The sequence below is a fragment of the Dryobates pubescens genome, chromosome Z (assembly GCF_014839835.1).
Source record: "Dryobates pubescens isolate bDryPub1 chromosome Z, bDryPub1.pri, whole genome shotgun sequence".
Taxonomy (NCBI): Eukaryota; Metazoa; Chordata; class Aves; order Piciformes; family Picidae; genus Dryobates; species Dryobates pubescens.
Genome location: NC_071657.1, coordinates 105,202,400 through 105,227,271, shown reverse-complemented (window position 1 = coordinate 105,227,271; position 24,872 = coordinate 105,202,400). Strand labels below are relative to the sequence as shown.

Genomic DNA, 24,872 nt, shown 5'->3' with positions numbered 1-24,872 from the left:
CTGACTAGTAATGGCAATACAGGTCTCAGACATTAGTGGGTTTATACCAATCCATGGAGAAGAACGGTGGTTAGTTTTAACTCTCAGTATTTTAAAATTGCTTAAATATTGAGACAAAACTACATTTGATTTCTGAGCAGTTTGAAGCTGGAAGGAAGTCTTCAAGGATTCCATCAAATCATCCTGATACAGGATGACATGGCATTATACTGACTACTGTTTTAAACAGAGTAAGAATTTTTCTTGGCATAAAAGTACTTCATTTTATTTCACGCAGAACGGAGTGTACGTATTTTTCATTACAGTGTTCTATCTGATGTTCTCACACAAATTACCTTTTTGTGCTCATTTGTGCAGTGATTTCTCTGCTTAAGTAAATCTGTAGTAGTATGTAATTTTCAGAAAAGACATTGACGCAAGTTCCATGGGTCAAAACTTACTCAGAGAATGAAGAAACAAGCAAAAACCCCACAAAACAAAAAGACCCCAACCAAACAAAATTGTAGCAGCTGTGTATATTAGTTTTCCGTTTTAAGTGTATGGTGGCAAATGCAATATGAATACTTACAGTTAAGTGTACAGCCTAATACTTTTCTCCTGCCAGGAGGCCTTTTTATTTAGTACCACTTAGATAACTGCTGTATTGCTGGCTTACCAGTAGGCTGATGTAGTTAAAACAATGAGTCGCTCACTCAGACTTACTGGATACCCTGCAGAGACAGCCAGGAAAGAAAAGTACTGTTTACAGTGCCTTGGTGTCCTACTTTACAGCTTTATCCTATTCCTGTCTGAGGAAAAGTTTTGTGTTACCAAAATATCTTAAGGCTTGCTGTAAAAATTAAATGCAAATTAAAGCATATAATCCTACCATGTAAGATACAAAACAATTACAAAGATTCACAAGAGGTATAGGAGAAAGCAAATAATAACACTGATAGAATTATATAGTACTGGTGAGTTGATTTACTTTCTTATTCTGAAATAGTTTTTCTCCTAGCTCCTGTTACCCTCTGCTCCTTGACAGTATCTGTTAGTTTTCTTCAGATTAGCCCAGTGAAAGGGCCACAGCCAGTCTAAGACAGAGGATGAGAGAGCAGAGCTGTCATTTGAACCCTAGTGTTAAATCAGAATAACTGCTTGCCTTTTCCAGCTTATTTGCTGTCTTTTCCTACAAAGACTATCTTAACTGGTAGATGGTAGATTGGTTCTCGGGTTTCATCTGTTAGGCGAACTTCAATAGAGAGCACCCACATCTGGTGGAACCTACTGGTTTATGCTTTGCTCCACTCCCGCAGATGGGTCCATCTTCCTCCTTGAAATTTATTCTTCTTAAGACAAGAGACTGATGCTTCCTTTGCTCAAAATAAATATTATTTCTTTTTGTCTGGAAAATATGTCTTCATTAGACCAAGTATTGTCACATATACTTGACCAGCCATTTATATCCATTTCTTCTTCAAAGAGGGGTGGAGTTTATTTTCTCTTTCTTTGACTTACTGTTCATTTTTATTGTCAAGTTAGACCTAATATACTCTGTTGCCTAGTATGATAACAGACATAATGTTTCCCATTTATTTGGTGGTATCATTTAGGTAGCTCATTGCTAGCATTTGATGATACATATTTTATGTAAAAGTAGACATCTATTGTTATGTTTTACTAAACAGTATGGCTATGATTTTGTGGAAGTGCTGAGGACCTAAAAATCTTACTGAAGTTCATGGAAAAACTGCAGAAACACAGCTTTTCTTTTTATCCAAATGGGAAAATAGAGGTCTAACTCCTGGGACTTAACAAAATAAAAATTTGGTTACAATAATTGTAACACTACTACCTCTGGCTAAAAAAGAAACAAATAAAAAAGAGAGAAAAGAGGGGGCAAAAAAGGGTACATGTAGTAGTGTTATTTGTCTGACTGTCAATGACTGAAATGTAAAAAATGTTCAAAGCTGCAGTTACAGCTTTTGTTCATGTTTTTCCATTTTTGACATAAACTCAATCAGAGATTTTTTTATTCCCTGTACATCAAAATTACTTAAGTCTGGTTTTCAGTAGAGTTGTCTTGTGATTAGTGTTTATTTAAAAATAAAATCAAATCAATGTTGAAACAGGGCTGCATTTCTCAACAGATACCAACAAATCTATACAAGAAAACTATTACTACTCTGGTCTCAATTAAAGCCTTAAGCCACCTGAGACAAGAGAATCAAAATATATCTACTGAAAGCAGATTTAATTTTTCTTGGCCAGGAGTATTTTTCTTTCTTTCTTTCTTTCATTTTTTTAACATCTATTTTCCATATTGAGTTCATGGTAATAGGTAGACAATTTTTCTCATCTTTTCCTTCATCAGGAGTGTAAGATCTCTCACTGTGGTCTGTTCTCTCCTTTTTTATAAAAAACATGGTTTGAACCATAAAAATCCTTGAACCAGGTTAGGTTAAATGCAAAAAATGAGTCATGTAGAGTGAGAGCAAAAGAGTACAGAAAATATATACCCTCCCATCTTCTACTACTCAGAAGCTTTATTACATCTCTATGTGCTTTACAGAATTCCCATTGAGTGTTATTAAATATGTATCTAATTGTTTTGAAATACACCTGTGGCGATGCTTGGCTTTGTGGTTTTTTTATGTTTGTTTGTTTTTGCAAGTTGTACAGCATGAAAAGAAATTCTCCTTCTTTGATGTAACAAAAAGTTCTTTGGAATTCACTACCACTTACTGCTTCAATTATGACAAACATTGTCCAATCATTCTTACTCATTTTTTTCTGTCTCAGTACATAATCAGTCCTTTTCAAACCTGGTTGTATATGTACTTACAGAAGCCATTTCATTCATTTGTGCTTATCTTTCTCCTCGGTACTCTTTAGAGTTTTACTATAAATTTTATTTCTGTCATATGCTAAATAAAAACTTCTTCAAGAGACGAGCACGCTGTAGATTCAGAGAGCGAGATGAAGTTGTTGTCTCTTTGTTTATTTCTGTATTTGTAATTTCTCATTTCTTTACTCCTGTTGAAAATAAATTATTTCAGGTAACTTTTCATATTTAGTCCAGCTTGTCTCAGCAGTTAATGTCAAGGACATCAGGTGTGTATGTTTTGTTTTTCCTTCTTTGTGTATATCCAAACTGATTTCATTTGCCAATTTATTATTCACTAACATGACAGCTTTCATCAGCTTTTTGCAGCCAGCTTTTTTTTTGTTTTTCTTCCTAGTAGAAGCTATTCTGGATAATTTTACATCTCTACCAAACTATTCTTTTTCAAGACCACTTAGTAATTTCCTGAGCTACACAATCTTACTCTCTTAGTTTTTTCCCCTTTTAATTCATTACCACTTTCTCTCATGTTCAATAGCAACTTAATTTTAGAGTTGTGCTTAGGTGACTGTGTTCAAAGTGTCAGGACATCTGAATATGTAATATCCAATTACTAACACATGGCTGTGATGAAGTCTTTTAAGATTTCTAGGTATTTGTCAATTTGATTGAAACTGGCCAATGTGTTAAATGTTGTGGGGTGACAGATGTAGTGTGAAAGTAAATATTCTTGGGAAGTAAATTGAAAAATACTGTGTGATTTTGTGATTTGGTAGTGATTCCTATTGTCCACCTGCAGTATGTTGTCAAAGAAACCAGCTCCTGCATTCAAAATCAGCAGCATCCTTTGGAGCCTGTACTCAGGTCATGCCTCTTCCTTTGATCTTGCCACCTCTTGTTTCCTCTCGGGAATTTTTGTTTTTAGCTTCCTACCTGAGAGTTACAATTTACTATCCTGCTATCTACTGAGCCCAGCCTTGATCTCATCCCCTTTCACTGTAATTCCAGATCAACTTCTCACATTGTTTTCTTTATAAGTAAATCTAAAAGTATGATTTAAATAAAATTCAGTTCTTGGACAGCATAGGAATATGTGTGAACATAGGAAAAGGAGATATTACTTGCAACACTGACAGTCTAAACATGTTGCGGTTTAAACAAAACATCCGTATTCTAACTCTGCATCTCTTCAGAAGTTTCTAGGACCTTTTGTGTTCAGCAACTCAATATTTTCTCTTAATGTCAGTAGACTTCTGTTACATAAAGTTTCTCTTAAACTTGAGTAATTGAAAAGTTTTTATACTTTTCAAATCTTTGTCAGGTAACTGACTGTCATCACCTTCTGTCACATGGATAGTTACCTTCTGGGATAACTTGGTTGCCAAGGCAACCTCCCATGGAGAAGAGTGGTGCTCATTAGGGTTGTGTTGTGTCAGGCAATTATATTTTCAGTGGTATATCACTGAAGTCAATGACCTCTTACTGTTTACCTTGTGATAACTGCAATCAGAGATAGTATAAAACTCAAAAGAAAAGAAGGTAAAGTTAGTAAAAAAAAAAGACTTATGCTTTATCTTCAACTGTATAAATAACTTTATGTACAGCCTTTATCTTGTGCATAAGAATTATGTGCACAATGGAGAAAAACCAAGTTTTTTAATCAGTTTTTCAGCATGACCTTAAAATACACAGTCATAGTTACATAAGCTCTCAGGTTTTATCCTAGAAAAGAAGTCAAATGCTATTTAAATAATTATAACAAGGTGCATGTACTCTTGATCCTCTTTTGTTGATCATCCAGCTCCAGTTTGTTAGTTGTTCCTATTTCTTTTTCAATTTCTTGTTGAAAGACAAGAGTTCCCAAATTCCCAATGAAAGCAGACTAAGAAGTTCCTGATTTTCAGCTGGACCACAGCCTTGCACAGAACAGTATGCCCATTCACATCCCTGTCTGTGATCTGCAATTACATGTCTTCACCTCCCCCCACCATGTTTTTTTTCCTCTTGACAAGAATTTAAAAAGAAAAAGTTAACTTCCTTCTTCCTTCAAATAAAATCTTTCTTATACCTCTGCCAGTCCTTTACTTCTCCTAACTGTCTTCTTATCCGTATCACTTAATACATCTCATCTGCTTAGCTCTGTCTTTATTTTGGTATTACTTTAAAAAAGTTAGTATTTTAGTGCCTTTTTAGATATTTCTCAGAAATGTAAAATTCACAGGATCACTGTGTACTCATCTAGTAGATAATATACCTCTGTGAATGTGGGTGATTCCCAAGAGTGTTTTTTGGTATAAAGATACACAGTAGGGTTTTCTCATTTAGGCTTTAACAAAGACTTGTTTGCCTCTTTCTTTGCCTTGCTCAAAGACTCAATCTTGGCACTTTCTGTATGTCTTACCTAAATTTTGTGGCATAGTAGAGCAGTTTGGGGACCATGAGAGGTGCTACCACTTTGGAGTAAATGAACACCATCCCCCATAGCAAACTCCTGGCCAAGCTGTCAGCTTGTGGCTTAGACAAGTGCACTCTCTGCTGGGTTAGGAACCAGCTGGAGGGCTGAGCCTAGAGAGTGGTGGTGAAAGGTGCCACATCCAGCTGGCAGCCAGTCACTAGTGGTGTCCCCCAGGGATCAGTGTTGGGCCCTATCCTGTTCAATATTTTAATTTATGATCTGGACGAGGGGATTGAGTCTATCATCAATAAATTTGCAGATGGCACCAAGCTGGGGGCAGATGTTGATCTGTTAGAGGGTAGGAGAGCTCTGCAGAGGGACCTTGACAGGCTGGGCAGATGGGCAGAGTCCAATGGCATGAGATTTAACACATCTAAGTGCTGGGTTCTACACATTGGCCACAACAGCCCCATGCAGTGCTACAGGCTGGGATCAGAGTGGCTGGAGAGCAGCCAGGCAGAAAGGGACCTGGGGGTACTGATTGACAGCTGGCTGAATATGAGCCAGCAGTGTGCCCAGGTGGCCAAGAAAGCCAATGGCATCCTGGCCTGCATCAGGAATAGTGTGGCCAGCAGAAGCAGGAAGGTCATTCTGCCCCTGGACTTCAGCACTGGTTAGGCCACACCTTGAGTCCTGTGTCCAGTTCTGGGCTCCTCAATTTAAGAAGGACTTTGAGACTCTTGAATGTGGCCAGAGAAGGGCAATGAGGCTTGGTGAGAGGCCTTGAGCACAATCCCTATGAGGAGAGGCTGAGGGAGCTGGGGTTGTTTAGCCTGCAGAAGAGGAGGCTTAGGGGAGACCTTATTGCCATCTACAACTACTTGAAGGGAGGTTGTAGCCAGGTGGGGGTTGGTCTCTTCTCCCAGGCACCCAGCACCAGAACAAGAGGATAAAGTCTCAAGCTGCACAAGGGTAGGTTTAAGTTGGATGTTAGTTCTTCACAGAAAGAGTGATTGGCCATTGGAATGGGCTGCCCAAGGAGGTGGTGGAGTCACCATCACTGGAGGTGTTTAGGAAGAGACTGTGATGGGGTTCTTTGTGCCATGGTTTAGTTGATTAGATAGTGTTGGGTCATAGGTTGGACTTGATGATCTCAAAGGTCTCTTCCAACCTGTTTTATTCTGTATTCTAATACACACTGAAATACTAGCAATTACAAAATTGCAAATGGTTGCTTGCATGAGAGGCTCAGACAGACTCCTTGTGAAAGTCAAGTTATCAGCAAGTACAAATTCATGCTTTTGAATGGGTTTGCATATTACTTACCAGTATGTGGGAATTTCTGGGTTTGGAAGTCTTTTAAAGCTTTTGGAACTCTGAGGTTCCTTATCTGTGACCTTCCTACCTGTGGGTGTACTGTGAACGATGGAGGTGGGGTTGAGTTTGAGATATAAATGCAAACATATAGATGTCTGATTTTAAGCTTGTGTGTGTTGCTGTGTTGGTTGTCTAAGCTTCCATGATAGCTGATGGAAATAAACTCAGAGAAGCCTGGAGACCAATAAGTTATGGTTTAGAATTAGCTGGTTAGCCTAATCCCTTTTCCAGGCTACATTGAACATTATGACTGCATCTTCATTACTTGAGTAACTTAAGTAAACATCCTTGTAGACAATTAAATTTAGAAATCTTAAGCTTAGAATGGAAGCTCTCTGACTTTCTGCAAAAGTAAGTTAAAATTCCTGTAATTATATTCAAAAGGACTTTTATCACATGAAATTCTAGTCAACTAGGTCAGCTGGTTTTGATATATGTAAGTGTGTATTGCAAATGTGTTTGCATGTTGCCAATTTTGGTACATTATTCTTCAGTAGCTTTCATTGTCATCAGAGAGTATTGAAACTGGAAAATAAGGAAAAATGTGTGTAGCTGTGCTATTTTGTGAGGAGGTATTTGGACATGCAAAAAAAGCATAGAAAATCAAAACTTAGTGATATGCATAAGGAAGCCTGTAGGTTTTCCTGTGTTCAAGATCTTAAGTTCCAGTACTGTTGAAACAGATGCTAAATTTTCTGTGGCTAAATGGAATTTGATTGTGAATGCAGAGAGGATAAGATAAAATACTTTCTCTTAATGCTTAACTTAAATAACGTGAGTAATCTCATTAATGTAAATAGAACAGCTCATGAATTTTGTTAACTATGCACGTACTCTAAAGTGCTTCATTGATCAAGATCTTGATGCATGACTCTATAGGATAACAGAATGTTAGATACAGTCTGGAAAATAGTTTCTTTTGTTTCTTATCTACTTTGAAATAGCCAATCTTTCTAGAAGGCAGCTTTATTAAAATTAATACTATTCTTGAAGACCAAAGTATGAAAGAGAATCTTGTTGCTATAGAAGAAAGGGCAATTGCTTTTCTCACATGCATAAGCTCTTTAATTTTATACAATTTCCAGATTCTGTACACATCAGATTTTCATAAAACCTTCCTGTAATTCCAAAGGCAGTATATCTAGTTTTCACATATTCTCTCAGTCTCTGAATTATGGTTATATTTGTAAAATTCTTGATAATGCCTAATAAGAGGACAAGAGGCAGCGGGCACAAGACACCACTTTTTTTTTTCTGTGAAAATCAAAAACTACTGTCGTAAGTTGCCCAGTTTATGGGTTTTCTGTTCTTTGAGATCTTCAGAAGTAAACCAAAGACTAGACAACCCAGTCTAGGTGACCCTGCTTTAAAAGGTGATCAGTCTGGATGATTTTTGATGTTCTCAGGAGGTCCTTTCCAACTTAAAAGATTCTGTGATTTATTTTAGACATGATTTAAATGAGTACGTAGTAAGAATAGCTACTTCACATCTATTTTCCATATTGCCTGTTTCCCTCCAACACAGAAGTGAGGGAAAAGTAACACACAAAAAATTTCTGGGTTGAGATAAAAAGTTTTACTGAGCAAATGAGATACTACTAATAATTCGATGCACATTTACCTTAGCCTCTTTGCAGAAGAAGAGCAGCAAAATGCAGAAAGCAGCATCATAATGCAGAAAACCAGCAAGTTAGCCAGCTCCCACCTGTCCCACTGCCATCCTTGTGGTAAAGAGGCAACACCCAGAACCCAAAAGCAGCAATCAGAATGGGAAGCATCTCATGTTACAGTCTGAACTTCAAGCCCCATGATACTTTGCTCCAGCCAGCGCTTTCATTTTGAAGCTGGCCTGAGGCTGAATGGTTTTGAATAACACCAGATTTAAACTCAACCCATGACACATATGCAGATTGGCATGTCAAGAACTGAGAATTTATCACATGCTTTTCAAATAGGAGTTTTCTTGCAAGTGATTGGAAAATGTGTCCATGTTGTCCTTTTGAGACATCTAAATGAAGCCACTGCTAACATACAGTGTCAGGATGGCCGAGTGGTCTAAGGCGCCAGACTCAAGGCGTTCTGCGCCTTCCTGTGGCAGATTGGGTATTCTGGTCTCCGTATGGAGGCGTGGGTTCGAATCCCACTTCTGACACCACTTTTCAGGGGAGGTTTAGGTTGGATGTTAGGAAGAAGTTCTATACAGAGAGGGTAGGGTGATTGCCTATTGAGCCTGTGGTGTGGCTCAGTTGGTAGCACATAAGACCCTTAATGGGAAGCTTGTGAGTTCAAGCCTGCAGTGGGCACTATTGTCCTCCCTACTCTAGTCATGGGGTCTGTGGTGACAGGTTGGACTCGATGATCTTTGAGGTCTCTTCCAACCTTGGTGATACTGAATCTATAGTGTGTTCATCTCTGGCACACCATGGTCAGTTGTTGTGTGTTTGTGTTCTTGTGTAGCTAAAGTTATTCAAATGCATACATTCCTGCCTTTGCTTCCATATATGTCATTGTCATTACACCTTCGCTGCTTTCCTGAACTGCAATGAACTGAATTTTCTAGGATGGCAACGGTGAATGTCTAATGAGTGAGGCATTGGAGCTTTCCTGGCATGCCAAACTCTCCATCTTCACTGTGATTTCACTGTTGCTTAGGGATGATAGAACTTTTCTCTATCTGGCTCCTTACATGACTATGTAACACTATGTACACTATGTACACTATGTACACTATGTAATTTATGTTGGCATAAATTAAAGTGTATAATTACATGCAAGGCAGCAAGCTAGGTTGAACCTACCTTTTCAGCAGCAGCCTGTGCTTATGTTGTCCTGAAGCAACTGTGGAATTCGATGGTGTGAATCCATGCTACCTTTGTACACGGATTACTTCCCGCCCCCCCCAGGAATTCTTCATACATGGAGGGGATTTTGCATAGCTGTATTTCCTCTTCATGTGACAATGTAAGCAAAACCATTTAGGCCATCTGGCTTGTACTATAAGCATAACAACTAACTGTCAGAGCAAAGATGCCTATGTAGAGATGAAGTATTATCAATTGGCATTCAAATACATGATGTTTTATTGAGTTCAATGTGGCATAAAATGACTTCCCATTACATAGCAAATAAATTATTACATATGTTCCTTAGACTCATCATCTGGTACTACTTGAAAGTTTATTTTCCTATTTCTCTAAAAGAAGTTAATGGTTCCTCAATGAGCACTACTTATGTTAAAGGGCAGCAGTTTGTAGATTAATTGATTTTATGCACTGGATGTTTTGTTAATGAATGGCATAGATAAAGGGATAAATATACTTGGCTTAAGAAAAATGTTAAAATCTTGTTCAAAAAGACTTGTATAGTTTTGCTTTACTGATGTGCTGTATTGTTACCCCAGATGTTGAGTAAAGTAGGCAAGGTTAGTTAGCTATGTCAGACTCTAGTCTCTTTTGACTCTTGTTTCAGCTGCTGTTTGGTGTAGAGCTGTTCTCTGAAAGTGGTATTCCACTGTTGCTGTTGATTGAATAGGTATTCTCTCAGTTTACTTAGACCTAACTGAGTTCCTCTGAATGATCACCTTCCAAACTATCACTACCTCATATGACACTATCAGAATTTAATTCTCTTATGTTCATAGTCTGAGTCACACGGATTTGCACAAAGCAAATGCTTAAAATATGTAATATCAATGTTTCCAAAAAGTAGGTCATTCTCCACATAGAATATTGTTAAATGTTGTAACCTGCTTTTAGTTCAGTTATTCCTGGTTTATGTCAATGAAATTCTTCCAGTGTTTAACATGCTGTTTCACTTCAGTTATTAAATTTTATTTTACAACTGCCAATACAAGAATCTAAAACTAGCATGTGTAAGTAGAAGAGACTTCCTAATTTTAGCTATGCACAATGGAAATTCTGTAAGCCAAATGACAGCTTGTTTTAGTTGATATAGATTTATTGGCTGGAAATATGACAAAATATGAATATGATTTATTAAATATCAAAATTGTTTTCCCGAGACAGTTTGATTCAGGTTCTTTTGCCTGGTCAATGAGAAGCTGATTATGCATGATAGAAGGCTGATAAACAGTAGAATGACAGTCTAGAACAATCAGAACTTGGAATACAGAGGAACAGACTAGAATCTCCTTATGTGTGCGAAACCAAACAGCAATGCTGCCTCGGGTGGCATAGACAGACCACCTCAAGTTCACAACGGAGCGAACCAACAGGTAACAAGCTATAAACCTCAGAAACAACCAGGTAAAATAGCGTAATTTACTCATGAACCACCGGGCTGCTAACTACCAAAACCTTTACTGAATGAAGAGATGGTTTGAGTTTGTAGTTATGGTCCATAAGGGCAGTATCCAAAAAATTAGAGAAGAGGAGAGAGCAGGCTGCTGTAGTGGAGGCCCAACTCAAGCACGATCCTGCTAAAACTAAAGAAGTTAATTGCCTTGAAGATAGCAGCAAGTAGGGTGCTTGTTGCTGCCTTGAATGCCATTAAGAGAGAGATAAGAGAAATAACGAGCATGCGAGGAATGAGTGTAATGAGCAATGAGCATTTGAGGTCTGCCCCCTATAAATTCCCTTTGTGAAAACTGAACAGCCCAATGGCACATTGGCCATTCAAATCCCGCCAATCAATTCAAAATGTTTATGAGACAAGTAAACTGCACAAGCCTTCCCTCATGGCGTCTGACATGTGCAGTCGCCTCTCTGGAACGTGAGGCTTGGGGTTTGCCTGTCTATTTGCCTGCCTATTAGGCTCCTCGACCTCAATCCGGACCCTGCACCAGAGAGGGAGGAGAGTGGGGCAGTGGCTCAAAACAGATTTAGCTGTCTTGTTAATGCATCTTCTCGGACACAGCTGTAGCAAAATATTAGTTTCTCTTCAGGGCATTTGTTCATTGCTGTTGATGAGAAGTACCTTTGATGCATGAAGAAACACAGATCCAAGTGATTAAGTTGTTTAGTATTTTAAAGCTGGAATTTACTTGGTTCTATTTTCTCAAGCTCCCACTGTTAATTATGCTGGTTTTTGTTTTCATGTAAGTGAATAGTGACAACTCAACCAGAACTACTATTTGAATAGTTGTTTGGTTTTTTTATCCTGATGTCATATATTTCTCAAGTTTAGTTAACAATGATAAAATAATGCTAACATGTTGTACAGAGCTCTGATTACTTGTTTCAAATTTATTAAAACATCCGTAGTTAATTCATAGTTGATAGAGTTTACCTTAATGTAAGAATGCATGTTTCCCACTTTGAACAGTAAAAATTTAGAGTCAGATCAGAAATGTTTATAGTAGATGTAAGAAGATAGCTGAATAAAAATGCAAGCATTTTGTTACTTCTGCACATCAATACAAAATTGGCAGTAATATGAATATATGGTTCATATTATTGTGCATAATAAATTTTTGAATAGCAGAACTACATCCAGGTAAGAAACAAAATAAATTACCATAAAATAGACTTGAAATTCAGAAATCTGAAGTTGATACTGCTTTACAGCACAGGCCAACCTCTCTACCATATGAAAAATAATTAGTTCATATTCATAACAAAATTCATCTTTGTAGTGCAGAATGTTCTACGACACTGCAGATTACTACCTTGATATGCATAGATTAACCTGATTTGCTTTGTAACAGCCTGTTCTTGTGACAAGGCTATTAAGCTTTCAAAATAATTTTTAACTCTTTAGCACTGTCTAAAACATAGTACCTAAAATGAAACACATCCTTGAGAGAAGAAAAATAGGATAAATTAGTATTAAAAAAAGAAACTCCATTAGAAATAGATTCTTTATAGTAACATTGATACTTCTAGGGGAATTATGAAATTGCTATCATTATTGTTTGTTTCTGGAATGTACAACATCATTAGAACAACGTGAAATACTAAGAACCTTGTGTTATTTATCTCTCTAGTACTTTATCTCCTAGTAGTGGTCACTTCTTCCTTAATATTCTGGCCTTTCTTGTTTTCCTGATACATGACAATCTCGTGTTTTGCTCTGCCACTTTGTGGCCCTTGACTGTCTATTTTGAGAGCTATTTTGCCCTTTCTTCCAATCTCACAGGGATTTTTGGACCCTTTTTTACTTTTCTATCTCCATCCTAGTTTTGGGTGATCTGAAGCTTTCCTCTAACTTCACTGTCAGCTTATGCTAATGATTTGCATATTTACCTTTTTTTGCGTGTGACCTGACTCCCTTAGTTAAGCTGTGCATTTCAGAGTGTCTGTATGACAGTTACCCGTGAACAGCTGATGACAATTTGTGATACCAAGAATTCCTTTTTCTTTGCCGTAAGCTCTTGGTTCTCTCATTTTGTAACTTTTTGTTGTAGATCCTGCATTGAATTTTTGTGTTCAGCATATCTTTCTATTACATTTTTCAAACCATCTGTATTATACTTTCAAAGAATTCCAAAAGCCCGATTCTTATTCTTGTTAAAAATTTTTGGTGTGATATGAATAATATGAATCTCTTTGAATCAAATGGAATATGTAATTTGCTGCTTCTGTCATTACTCACATCTTCTGTCATTCAATTCCTTCATTTTCGTGCCTTTTTTCTCTGTAAGTGTTCTTGTGGTTAGCCCAATTTAATGTTTTTATCCCTCCCAGCAGTGGTTCAGGAATTATGATGAAAAAAATCTAAGTATTTCAAAGTTTATGTAAATCTGTGCCAAATTCTGTCTGTTCCGTGCTTAATTTGCCTTGGTATTTTTGTAGTGTGAAACTAAAATAATGCTACAGATTCTGCAGTAGGTAGGTGAATATGAAGACTTTCTCAAGTGATGCCGAACATGGCATCAGTTATGACTGAGTGGTTTTCAAATTAAATCAAATATTAGCTGTCCTCTGGACTATGATTAATTTGTTGTAATCATTATTTGATTAAATATAGAAATCAGTTATTACTAATAATACCTACACATTTTGAAAGAATGAATTAATCTGACACTGATTTTTTTTTTTTTTAAATAATTTTGCCTAGTCTAGTCACTATTTGAAAAATATGTCCATGAAAGAGCATAATTTCTATGTTCAGCGTTTTTTGCTACACCCTAATCCATTTCCACTGTGTATTTAATACATCAATTCAAAAGCGTGCACGCAGGAGTCAGTGGGTAAGATTCATTTCAGGTAACTCAGTTGTCCTCAAAATATTCCATATGCTAAAAAGCTGAAAATCAAAATAAATCTCTTGGTGCATTCACTCAAGACAACATATAATGTCTGAATCTCAACTTGAGCTTCATTACTGTGCCACGATGCTGTCATGATTTTATAAGCAATGAAAAAGTTTAGAGACAATGACTCCGTATCTGCTGTATAAGCTTTTGATAGCCACATGGAAATACTTTGGCTAAATGCTGGGACCGTATTTTTCCACAGTAGAGAGCGGAAAATATGAAATTCTGTATTTTTAGAAAAGTTGGCTGCAAGAAAGAATAGTGTTCTTCATATAAGCTTTCTCAGTTCATTTTAATTACGGTATTTGAAAAATACTGAGTTCATGCAATCAGATAGAAGTTAAATTGTGTGATGCCAATTGCAGAAGTTTGTAATGCATGTATGCTGACAGAGGTTATCAAAAATGCCTTTGGGAACTTCATTTGAAGGTAGGTTATAAAATGTACCTTTACTTGAATATCCCAAAGCTGGTGATTTGTGAAGTTAAACAATACCTATTACTCTAGTATTTACAGAGTGCTATACACTGAATTTAGCTACTGTGATTTTGAATGGTTGAATATTACTACACTAAGAATACTTCAGTTTTCTCACTCTGTTCCCCTCTCAGGTAGTAGTAGAGAGCAGTAAGTTCTCCTCTCAGGTCGTTTTCTCTGTGCTGAGCAGTCCCAGTTCCCTCAGCCTCTCCTCACAGGACTTGTTCTCTATACCCTTCACCAGCTTCATTCCCTTTGTTTGGATCTGCTCCAGCACTTCAGTGTCTTTCTTGTAAGGGGCTTTAAAACTGAACCCAGTATTTGAGGTGCGGCCTCACCAGTGGCAAGTACAGGGGCATGATCACTTCCCTAGTCCTGCTGACTGCACTATTTCTAATACAAGCCAGGGTGCTGTGGGCTTTCTTGGCCACCTGAGTACACTGCTAGCTTGTTTTTAGCCATCTGTCAACCAACACCCCCAGGTTCTTTTTTGCCAGGAAGCTTTTTAGCCACTCTTCCCCATGTCTGTAGTGCTGCGTGGGGTGGTTGTGACCCAAGTGCAGGGCCTCTTACTTGGCCTCATTGAACTTCATACAATTAGCCTCAAAGTGTCAACCCAGCCTGTCCAGGTACCTCTGTAAATCCTTCCTACCTTCAAGTAGATCAGTACTCTCCTGCCTAGCTTTGTGTTATCTGTAAGCTTACTGAGGGTGTCTTCAATACATTCATTCAGATCATTGACAAAGATACTAAAGAGAACTGGCTCCAGTAACTGAGGCCTGGGGAACAGCACTCAAGATTGGCTTACAAATGGAGTTATCACTGCTACTTTTTGGGCCCAGCCTTCCAGTCTTTTTCTTTTTTAATTCAATGAAGAGTGTGCCTTTCCAGTCCACGAACAATCAGTTTCTTCAGGAAAATGTGGGGGAAATGGTGTCAAAGGCTTTGCTGAGTCTAGGTAAACAACATTCACGCAGCCTTTCCTTCATCTTAAGTGGGTCACCTTGTTGTAGAATGACATCAGGTTAGTCAAGCAAGACCTGGCTTTCATAAACCTGTGCTAACTATGCTGTAAATATTTCAGTTTGTGACTTAGTAATTTTTTCCTGTATAGATACAAAAATTGTCCTGTTATTTTCCATGTATTGAAATAAGTTACAAATTCAATGTACATTTATAAAATACGAATGCATCTTGTCAAACAAGCATACAGGTAGTTATGCTTCATTTTTGCAAACTTATCCTTTTGCTGAGACAAGCATATTTATAAATGCTGTCATCCTTATTCCATGTGTTTCAGTTCATTTTCCATAGGAATTTGCACTGGAAAGATGTGATATTGGTGCTTTTCAATTTAAATGTAGTTGCATCCACTAAGGCAATTGCAGTAGCGGTATTTTTAAGGGCAGCATACATTGCTGAAACTGATTGATTGTGTTAATTTAATCAAACTGTCAAAGCAATCCTTCTTACAACATTCTTCTTCATAAACCCATTAAGAATTTGAACTTGTAAGCCTTTTATACCTTTCCCTTAGCAGAAGGTAAGCTTAGATCACAGTTAAAAGGAATAGGATTTAGAAATGAGAATATTCAAAAAGATTTCACTGGCAAGCTGATAAGTAGGTGTGAGAATTGAACAGGAAAACCTGTATCATACCAGCTACTCATCCACAGGAATTAAAATATAGTTCATAAACTTACAGCTCATACTTGAAAAAGAACAAAGATATGTATTTTCTAGACTTTTAAAGATAACATTTCAATTAAACATACCTTTTGTGGACAGGCTATTAGCAGTGATTCATGAAGAGTCCACATTATCTTCCTGTTTGGTGATCTTTCAACCTGCCTATTGAGTCATGTTTAAAAATAGAGGTTCATTAGACAAAGTTAATTTCTAATTGGTGTGAGGTAGTTTGTTTTCTTTTCCTTAGTGATTGAAATGGTATAAGAATTTGAGAAAACACAATTATAATCTGGAATTAACTATAAAATATATATATATAAAAAACCCCATTGAGCTATTTCTGTTTTAAAATTAATCAAAACTATCTATGAGTGTTTGAAAATACCTTATTTATTGTGTTTCTTTTTCAGGTCTGGTATCATCTTTTATTCTTTTTTTTTTTTTTTTTTTAAATTAAAACTCAGTCATCTGTGATTACCTTTATTTTTAATTGGAAAAAAAAATTGTCTCCTCTGGACTGAGGATTTCAGTGGAGGGGGTAAAATAAGAGATAAAAGAAGAAAGCATGTCTTAAGTGTTAATAGTAAGTGATAATAAAGATGGAAAAAGATGTTTTTTAAATTTATTTATTTTTTACAAACTCCATGTAATGGAAGGATGTCTTTTGTTCTGCAAGGCACTGTGTCTTTTCATATCCACATCATGGTTGGAACGTTACATGTTACATTTTAGGATATAAAATTATACCAAGGAATGCAAAGTAGACATGCAAAATTAGGCAGCACTTTACTGTGAAGGAAAAAGTACAGTATTGATAAGGAAAGCTCTCTGCTGATTTGCACATTCAAATAGGATAAAATAAAATGTTTATTTGCTAGATACCAATACCTGTGTTTTCCATGTACCTTTTGCTTGTGTTAAAAAAAAATTATCTGAAATGTGTCATCCTTTGATTTTCAAATATACTTTTTCCTGCTCTTCTTTCCATTTACATTTTATTCCAGTTCTTAGCAATGTAACCCAGTAGGGAAGGTTAACTTCTTTATTTGATCTGCAAATATATATATGGAGAGCTCTCCTTTTCATGCAGTCTGGTTGATTTGCTCACAAATAAATGGGTAAAGTGAAGTGTCAAGAAGAAAATTGATAGAAATATTTTAAATAATACCTGATTTTTATTATAGGCAAATCATGTAATTGTTTCCCGGTTAAATTAATAAAAACTATTTTTAATGGGATTATGATAGATAGATTCTTTTTGTGTGAGTAAACTCTTACTCAAAATACAAATGGTTTGCTTCAGTAGTTAGTATTATTAACAGAGACAAGGCTTAATTTTTGTCTTTAATACTTCACTTTTCTGGTCTCAGGCAAACATCAGATTTGACTTCCATTGTTTCCAGTAATACACTTTTTCATTATTTATATCTTATTTAGGTCCACATTCTTGTAAGCATTACCAGAAACATTGTATTCTTCACAAAACATTAATATCAGTGGTGTATGGGTTTTCATGCCAGGAGTATATGTATTTGGAAAGAAATATTTATTTAAGTTTAAACATAAAAGCTTTTCACTATGTACAAAATATTTCTATTATTTAACAGAAAAACTTACTTCAGCAGGGGAGCAAGGGAGGGAACAGGGAGAACAAAATGAAAGACAAATTAATTGTATTTAGCATTTCTAAATACAACAGTTGTGTTAACATACTTTGATCCCTTAAAGCATTGATCATAAAATCAAGGCAAACTTAAGGAAATTCTTTTATCTTTCTGAGTCATTTAAAACCATTTAAAATTTGTTTATCTTCCAGTTTGTTCTTTTATGTAAGACCTGGATATCACATTATTAGATCTTCCATCATATTGCTAAGTCTAGGCCATTAACAGAAAATTATGCAGAGTAATGTGGGAGGTGTCTTTATTGTAGTGAATTTTAATGTCCACAAAGAACTTTTTAATGAGGAATTTACAGTATCACAGTATCACTAAGGTTGGAAGAGACCTCAAAGATCATAGAGTCCAACCTGTCACCACAGACCTCATGACTAGACCATGGCACCAAGTGCCACGTCCAATCCCCTCTTGAAGACCTCCAGGGATGGTGACTCTACCACCTCCCTGGGCAGCACATTCATTTAGCAATTATTCATTTCAGTATTAACATATAGAGAGTATCTGTTATCTTTTAAAGGTGTCAGAATTTATATTTTTATGATTTAAGCTACTTTATGTGTTTTACTACTTTAGCTTTTTTTGCTTTAATCAACATATTGCTATAAATGTTTTGGTTTTATTTGTTTTGTTTTTAAATCTTAATGTTGTTTCCAAAAATTCTATTAGTATCTGTAAAAAAGTAGACTTTATGGAGTTAAATCTTCTTAAAATGTTTTAATCACCAATTTGGGTTTGGGGTTTTGTTTGTTTGTGTGTGGGGTTTTTTGTTTTGTTTTGTTCTTTTCTTTTTGCTTTTATTCTGCTTCAATACTTTCAGAAATACAAAGAAATCATGATTCAGAAAACTCTCTGTACTTAGAGTTCTTGGAAGTATAAAGTTGAGCACATGTGGAGTATGCATAGCTGCGCTAAAACACATGCTGTGAACTACAAGCTTAACCTGATGCTTCATCTTGAAACTGGTGCCCAGGAGTTCATTAGTGTTATATACAACCAGAGTGTTAACAACTTTGAGAGGTCTTGAGCTCATCAAATGTGTGTCGTCTTGCAGTCTCCCTTTGGTGCAGCCTAGTTCCATTGAATAATGCTTTTTTACTGAAGTAAGTGTGAGCTATGAATGCTTCTCCTGTCAATGGGGGATTTGGACTGTGGTATCTCAGATACCATTCATTTCCTTCCTTTTGTCCATGGCTATGAGTAGGATCCTGATCTAATTTAGCTTTCTTTTTTACTAGATACAATGAAGCTTAAGCAAGACATAGGGAACTGGGTGGTTCTGTGTTGAGCTCTTCTGAAGGAAAACAGGGCATGGCTGTCTGGCCTCTTTAGAAGCAAAAATTTGTGGCTCCTTTCCAGATGTCATGTGATTCAATTTCACTGCCTGCATATACTAATAACTATTTGTTGGGATATAATTAGTAGAATAGACTAGAAAAGGATATTTCAGTTGGAAGTGACCTACAATGATCACCTGGTCCAACTGCTGACCACTACAGTGCTGGCCAGTTATGCTAAGTTTTTGTGGCTCATGTACACTAAAAAAAGTGCCTCTTACTGATTTCTGCTGACAGCTTCTCCTCCTTACATTACTAGAAAGGTATGTCACCAAAATGATATACAAAAGTGCAACATGATTGCAGATGCAGTTTCAACTATATACTTCCTCTGGGGAAGATGTTTGGTAGAGTTCGATCAGGAGTTTTGATCTTTTTGTAATCATGACTGAGTGGTGCAGGAGACAATATTTAAAACATTCCTACTGGAAAAGTTGCTGTTTATATCACTGAATTGTTGTAGCTCCTCAAGAAAACATCATCAGTTGAGTCACTCAGTAAGTTTTAATGTATTTGAGTATGCTGAAATGTTCTCAAAAGAGTGTTCAGAAGACACAGACCCCCTGCCCCTCCCACATCAGCACCTTATTCCTGAGAATAGGCACAAAGGTTGTTCCCTGCTTTTGCATGCGGGAGTTGATGCTGACATACTTCACAGCAGAGATTTCACTGTGTTCCTGTTTGCTCTAAAATGGGACTGTAGAGTGCACTGCACTATTGAAATACCTGCTTCTGGTCAAATAACACAACAGCATTTCAGTCTAGAGCAACACCCTGTCTCTTCATCCTCAATAGAACAGCACAGGAATCTAAATAAGATCATATGCAAGGAAACTTGTATTTTTAATATAAAAATGTTAATTGAAGGGGAAAGTCAGAATATTTTATGGAATGTAAAGAATCAGAAGCATAAACACATTGGTTTTGAAATTATGAAGTATAACACTGTTTTATAGCTGATCTGAAAGTGGAGTTTATCCACTTGTTGAAATACAAATATACCCATAAATACACTGGAGCTAGAAATGTGCACTTCTGTTTGGTCATCCTGCTAGACCATAGTTTACTTTCATTGCAGAGTGTTGATAATGAATTTGAAATTAGAAAAGTAAAAGCATGAACACTGGGAAACAGTCTTAAGAGAAATGCTAAATTATGAAGGGCAATTCAGTTTCATGCCTGAGTTGTCTCAACTTGTCTGCCATGTCAACTTTATTTTTGATATGGCAGCCTATATTCTGGAGATATGCTAGTAGAGTTTCTTATATGGATAAACCCCTTGTTTTGACTAAATCAGTCTGCACAAGAGTAAACAGCGTAGGGAGGAGACAGCCTGAGCTACCCAAACGTTCTCCTTTGAATATCAACCATCATCCAGTTTTTGATCTGGATTTCTTGTTTTCTTCTCTCTTAAAATAAGCATGAACAAGTCTGTGCTTCAGTCTTTGCATCAGCAAAAGTTAAGAAAGTTTAAGGAGAGCTGAGTGTTAATAGATGAGACATTCTGTATTGAAGTTCTGAATGTTCTTTAGCAGAATAATTTTTCCAGTCGTCCCTTTCTTCTGACAAATGTAACACAACTGCTGCCAGTTAAGTCTATTAATTGCATCCTTTATATCAACTTCCAGCTCTTTCTATTAAACTGTGATATGCTCTATTTAGTATATTATTCTGTAGATAAGTTTCTTAGCATTTGCATTCAACAGATACTTATTTTTGTCATGCCTGCATTCCTCTGCGAGAGTGCGGGTGTGTGAAAGAATGTGTTGAGCAATGTCAGATGAAGCTCATTGCTATTCTAACAGCATGACTTCGCTCCTTTAGGAGGGCATTCAATCCTTGGCATTCATTTCCCTCACACTGATGTGATAACAGAATAAAGGAGCTTTACAGCTGATTGAAGTCAAGTAGTAGGGCCATTGTAAAGGCTCACAAGAAGATTACTGATGAATACCATTACTGCTGGAGGTTGGGCTAGCAATTGTGCATGTCCATGCTGTTCTGCAGAGAGTGAATAATGAAAGAAAGCTTGTGTTAATAATTATACACTTATTTTCTAGAGGAAAGATGATGGTGTCCATTTGACTGGAGTGTACTGAGAATTATGTGACAAATACTTACCAAGTTCTGGAAAATACTAAATTTTATGTGATAATTGGAGCTGTGACTGTATTATTTCTCTATTGTGAAAAATATCAGAATAAAGAAAATTTGGCTTAGTACTCTGTTATAGTCAGAGTCAAATCCTGTTTGGCCACTCCAGGCATTAATGGAAATTCACAGTTTTCCCCATCTTTTTCACTGTAACAGTCTTCTTTTTCTTCTGACAAGAGACAGATTGAAGGCTTTGAATTTATTGCAATATATTGCTTGTAAAAGAAGCAGATGGCTGAGACAGAATTGCAGGCTCTTCCATGGTTTAGTTTGGCTGAATGTTTCTGACACTAAAATACTTTCTGACTGTGTTTTCCTGGATAGAGTGAATATAAGGGGAAACATTACACCGAATTCCCAGCTCGACTCTCTTTCCTCTTCCCCCCCGCCCCCCCCCCCGTTATTCTTGTAAGATATGGTGGAAACAGAAGATTCAAAAACTTTGCAGGAAGTCTTTCCTGTGCAAAGGGTACTTCTTCACTACTATAGTACCTCTGACAGGACCCTGGATATTCAGTAAAACCTCAGGTTGGTGTGAGCTTGGAGGTAGGTTAACACAGCTCCTTTTCTTTCACTTGAAAGCGTTCAAAAAGGCCTTTTTGAATTGTTTAAAGACTGAGTTTTATTAAGCAGAAGTTATATAATTAGTTTCTTTAGTAGTTACGAAATTGTTTTTATTTATGCAAGACTGGAAGTGCATCTTTGTAGGGTGGGTTTGCTTCTGGCTTTGATTTCTGAATTTGAATTTGCACTGCAATAGGAGTGTATCTTTGGAGAGAAATTCTACAATGCAAGCCATGACTCAGTGCACGATTGTGCCTGAGAATGTATTTCAGAATAATGCTTGCAATCCAAACCAAAACACTGCAGTATCTGTGCCCTGCCCTTTGTGACCTGAATACCAGTAAGTACTTCAGAGCCATCTCTGGCCTCTACAAGATTTTCATCAAACTGTTTGCTTCCTGATCACCCCATCACTCTTTCTGGCTCTGGTTTGTGTAGGACCCCAGTTCTTTGCTGTCATTTTCCTTCTGGTCTTCACTGTGGTTACTGGAACTTTCCTTCCTAGTTGTGTCCTCAGTGGCTCTGAAGGGACACTTAAGGAATCTCACTTCTCTTCTTGAGGCATCATCCTGACTTCCTGGTGTATGTTTTTGAAAGGAAATGTAACCTACAGTAAGCAAAAGCACATAGCAGACTGACACTCTTTCATGGTAGTGTTAAACTGGATTATCATAAATATCCATATGATTACTGTACACTGTATTGTATAACTTTAATATATATGCCATTGTTTTTGATAGATGGCAATAATTAGACACTATGCTGAGATTTTTGTCCTTTATCTATCTTAGAGAACAATGGCAATAATTCCATAGACTTTGTTGATATCTCTGAATGAAAAAGGCATTATGAAAAGCAATAAATGGAAATTATGCCTCCAACTTCTATTTGCTCTGAATTTGTTTTTAATGGAACTTTTATGAAACAAAATAAATAGTATTGAAAATGCAAGTTTTATGTAGTGACTTAGGAAATAGTAATAATACCTTTGAATAAGCTAAATACATAGAAAAAGCTATACAGCAGGGTGGTTGTTTTGGGGTTTTTTTTGCCTTCTAGGCAGAAATAATTTATTTTGTAGGAGAAACATGGTCTAGTAGATAGAGCAATATAGATAACAATTGAAAAGCCTGTACTTTTCTTACTTTTCCATTTTAATAATGTAAATTATTTTTTTCCCTCTTTTTCAAAAACTTATGATTGAATATTTCCAGATAATGTCACTAGGCTACTGTTTTCTTTCATATATGGAGAGCAGATTCTTTTGAAGACTTTGTATAAATTGTTAAACACAAATCAGTTCAACAAGAACTGTATCTTCTGATTATACTTTCACAAATTGTCATGTAGCTGAAAAAAATTCTCTTACATTGTGCTCAAATACCTTTCCACAAAATTTACAGTGGCATCTTCATGATTGAAGCTTTAACTTCTAATAGTCTTCCTGTTTGTTAATAAACAGGTTTTTCTTCTTTCTAACTAGATTTTCTTGTTGTAGTAATTTATCAGTCTTGTGGAAAGGCAGTTCTTTAGTGGGAAAACAAATCAATCTGTCCTTTCAGAAAGGCATAAACAACTTTCAGTAATGACACTGTTTTAAAGCTTAGATTACAGATATAGGAAATTTGTCTTTTAGGTGTGTTTGAACTTCCATTTAATATTTTGGGGAAAAAAATGCTTTTATTTGGGTTATGTGCTGTTGTTCTCTGTTGAAATAAAACCTTGGTAATAAAATTTTTTTGTAATTAAAAAACGTTGAGATTTCTGTGAGAGGCAATTTGAAATATATTTTGCTGTGTGATACTGTATCACCTTTTGAAGTTAAATATTTCAGTGCAGATTAAATGTTTGTGTAATTATGGTTTGGTTTTTGTTTTTTTTTTTAGTTTTAAGTGTGATTGCTAATACTGGTGCTGAATACCTGCTATGTAAATTAGGGATGTGGTATAGAGGACTTAGGTTTTCAGACTTGTAGATTCTCTTCCCTGTGGTACTGCATCCCATTTCATTATACATGCATTCTTATTTTCTTTTTTTCTAACTGGGCTTCACCCCCTCCCCCCCCTTTTTTTCTTTTTGTTTTAAATTCTCTTTGTCTGTACACCTGTACCCTTTATGGAAACAGAACTCTGCAGTTTGGATCCCTGTAGGCGCTCAGTGAGCAGTGCATGACAACCTTTGCTTCCTACTTGTTTCCATAGTAGCTACACCTTGTTGTTTTTCAGAAATAAGTATTAATTTAGTTTATAGTTTAAGACCCCTGGGATGCAGAGGCTTTTCACATCCTTCAAAGACTAGACATGCTTTATCGAGGTAACAGGAAATGTAGACAATCCTAGAAATGTTTATAAAAGAGTCCTTGCTGTCCTTGCTGTGTGAAAGTTATGTGGCAAATGCAGTTTCTTGAAAGTTGTCCAGCATCAATCTTCAGTGACTTATTGCTACTCCTGAGAATTGTCAAACTTATGGAACCAGTTAATTGTTTGACACCACTCTTTCTGTCTCTGACCCTGGACAAACAGATTCTTAAGGACTCTGAGAGTCTATTCAGTGTGTACATTTTCGGTAAAGCTTTCAATGTACTGATTTCTTTGTTTTGCATCTCATTTTGTATGTTTCATCTAAATAACAGCTGTGTACTGCATCCAATTTGACTGGAACAAGCTGCAGGCATTGTTAGTATATGGTGAGCTTCATCTTTCCACAGAGCCATTCTGTGACAGCAGAGGTGTTAAAAGGATGAGGTTTTATTAATACCCTGGAAAACAGCGTGTATAGAAAACATTTTGTAAAATGTTAGATAAATGGTATTTGCCATCATAAAATCTCTGCATTTTTGGTTTAAGTTGTAGAAAATCTTATTGCAGTAAATGTGCTTGATTTTTACTTTTTTAAAACATCCTTTCCATTTTGGTATTAATTTAGGGTGTTTGAGACTTGAGAAATAACATTATACATAAAGTAACTGAGAATGAGTATGCTGTGTCAAAAATCTTGTAGCTACATGCCAAGCAAAGTTGTATTTTCCTCTGAAAACATTGGCACTGACTTAAATTTATGTTTGAACATGCAGCTTGACATCTTCTTTCCAACATTTCCAGGTATATTCTAGTCAGATTTTGAGGCCCCAAAATTCAGTGTCTTCAGTTATCATTCCTATAAG

The 24,872-nt window shown here is 36.4% G+C and overlaps 1 protein-coding gene and 1 non-coding gene across 3 annotated transcripts in view; both read left to right on the top strand.

The window, feature by feature from the left end:
• The window catches only part of TBC1D22A (TBC1 domain family member 22A), a 166,539-nt gene that overhangs the window by 79,913 nt on the left and 61,754 nt on the right, over positions 1-24,872 (top strand). The window lies entirely within an intron of this gene.
• TRNAL-CAA (transfer RNA leucine (anticodon CAA)) lies at positions 8,633-8,748 on the top strand. Its single transcript has 2 exons — positions 8,633-8,670; positions 8,703-8,748. It is a non-coding gene; the product is annotated as a tRNA-Leu (tRNA).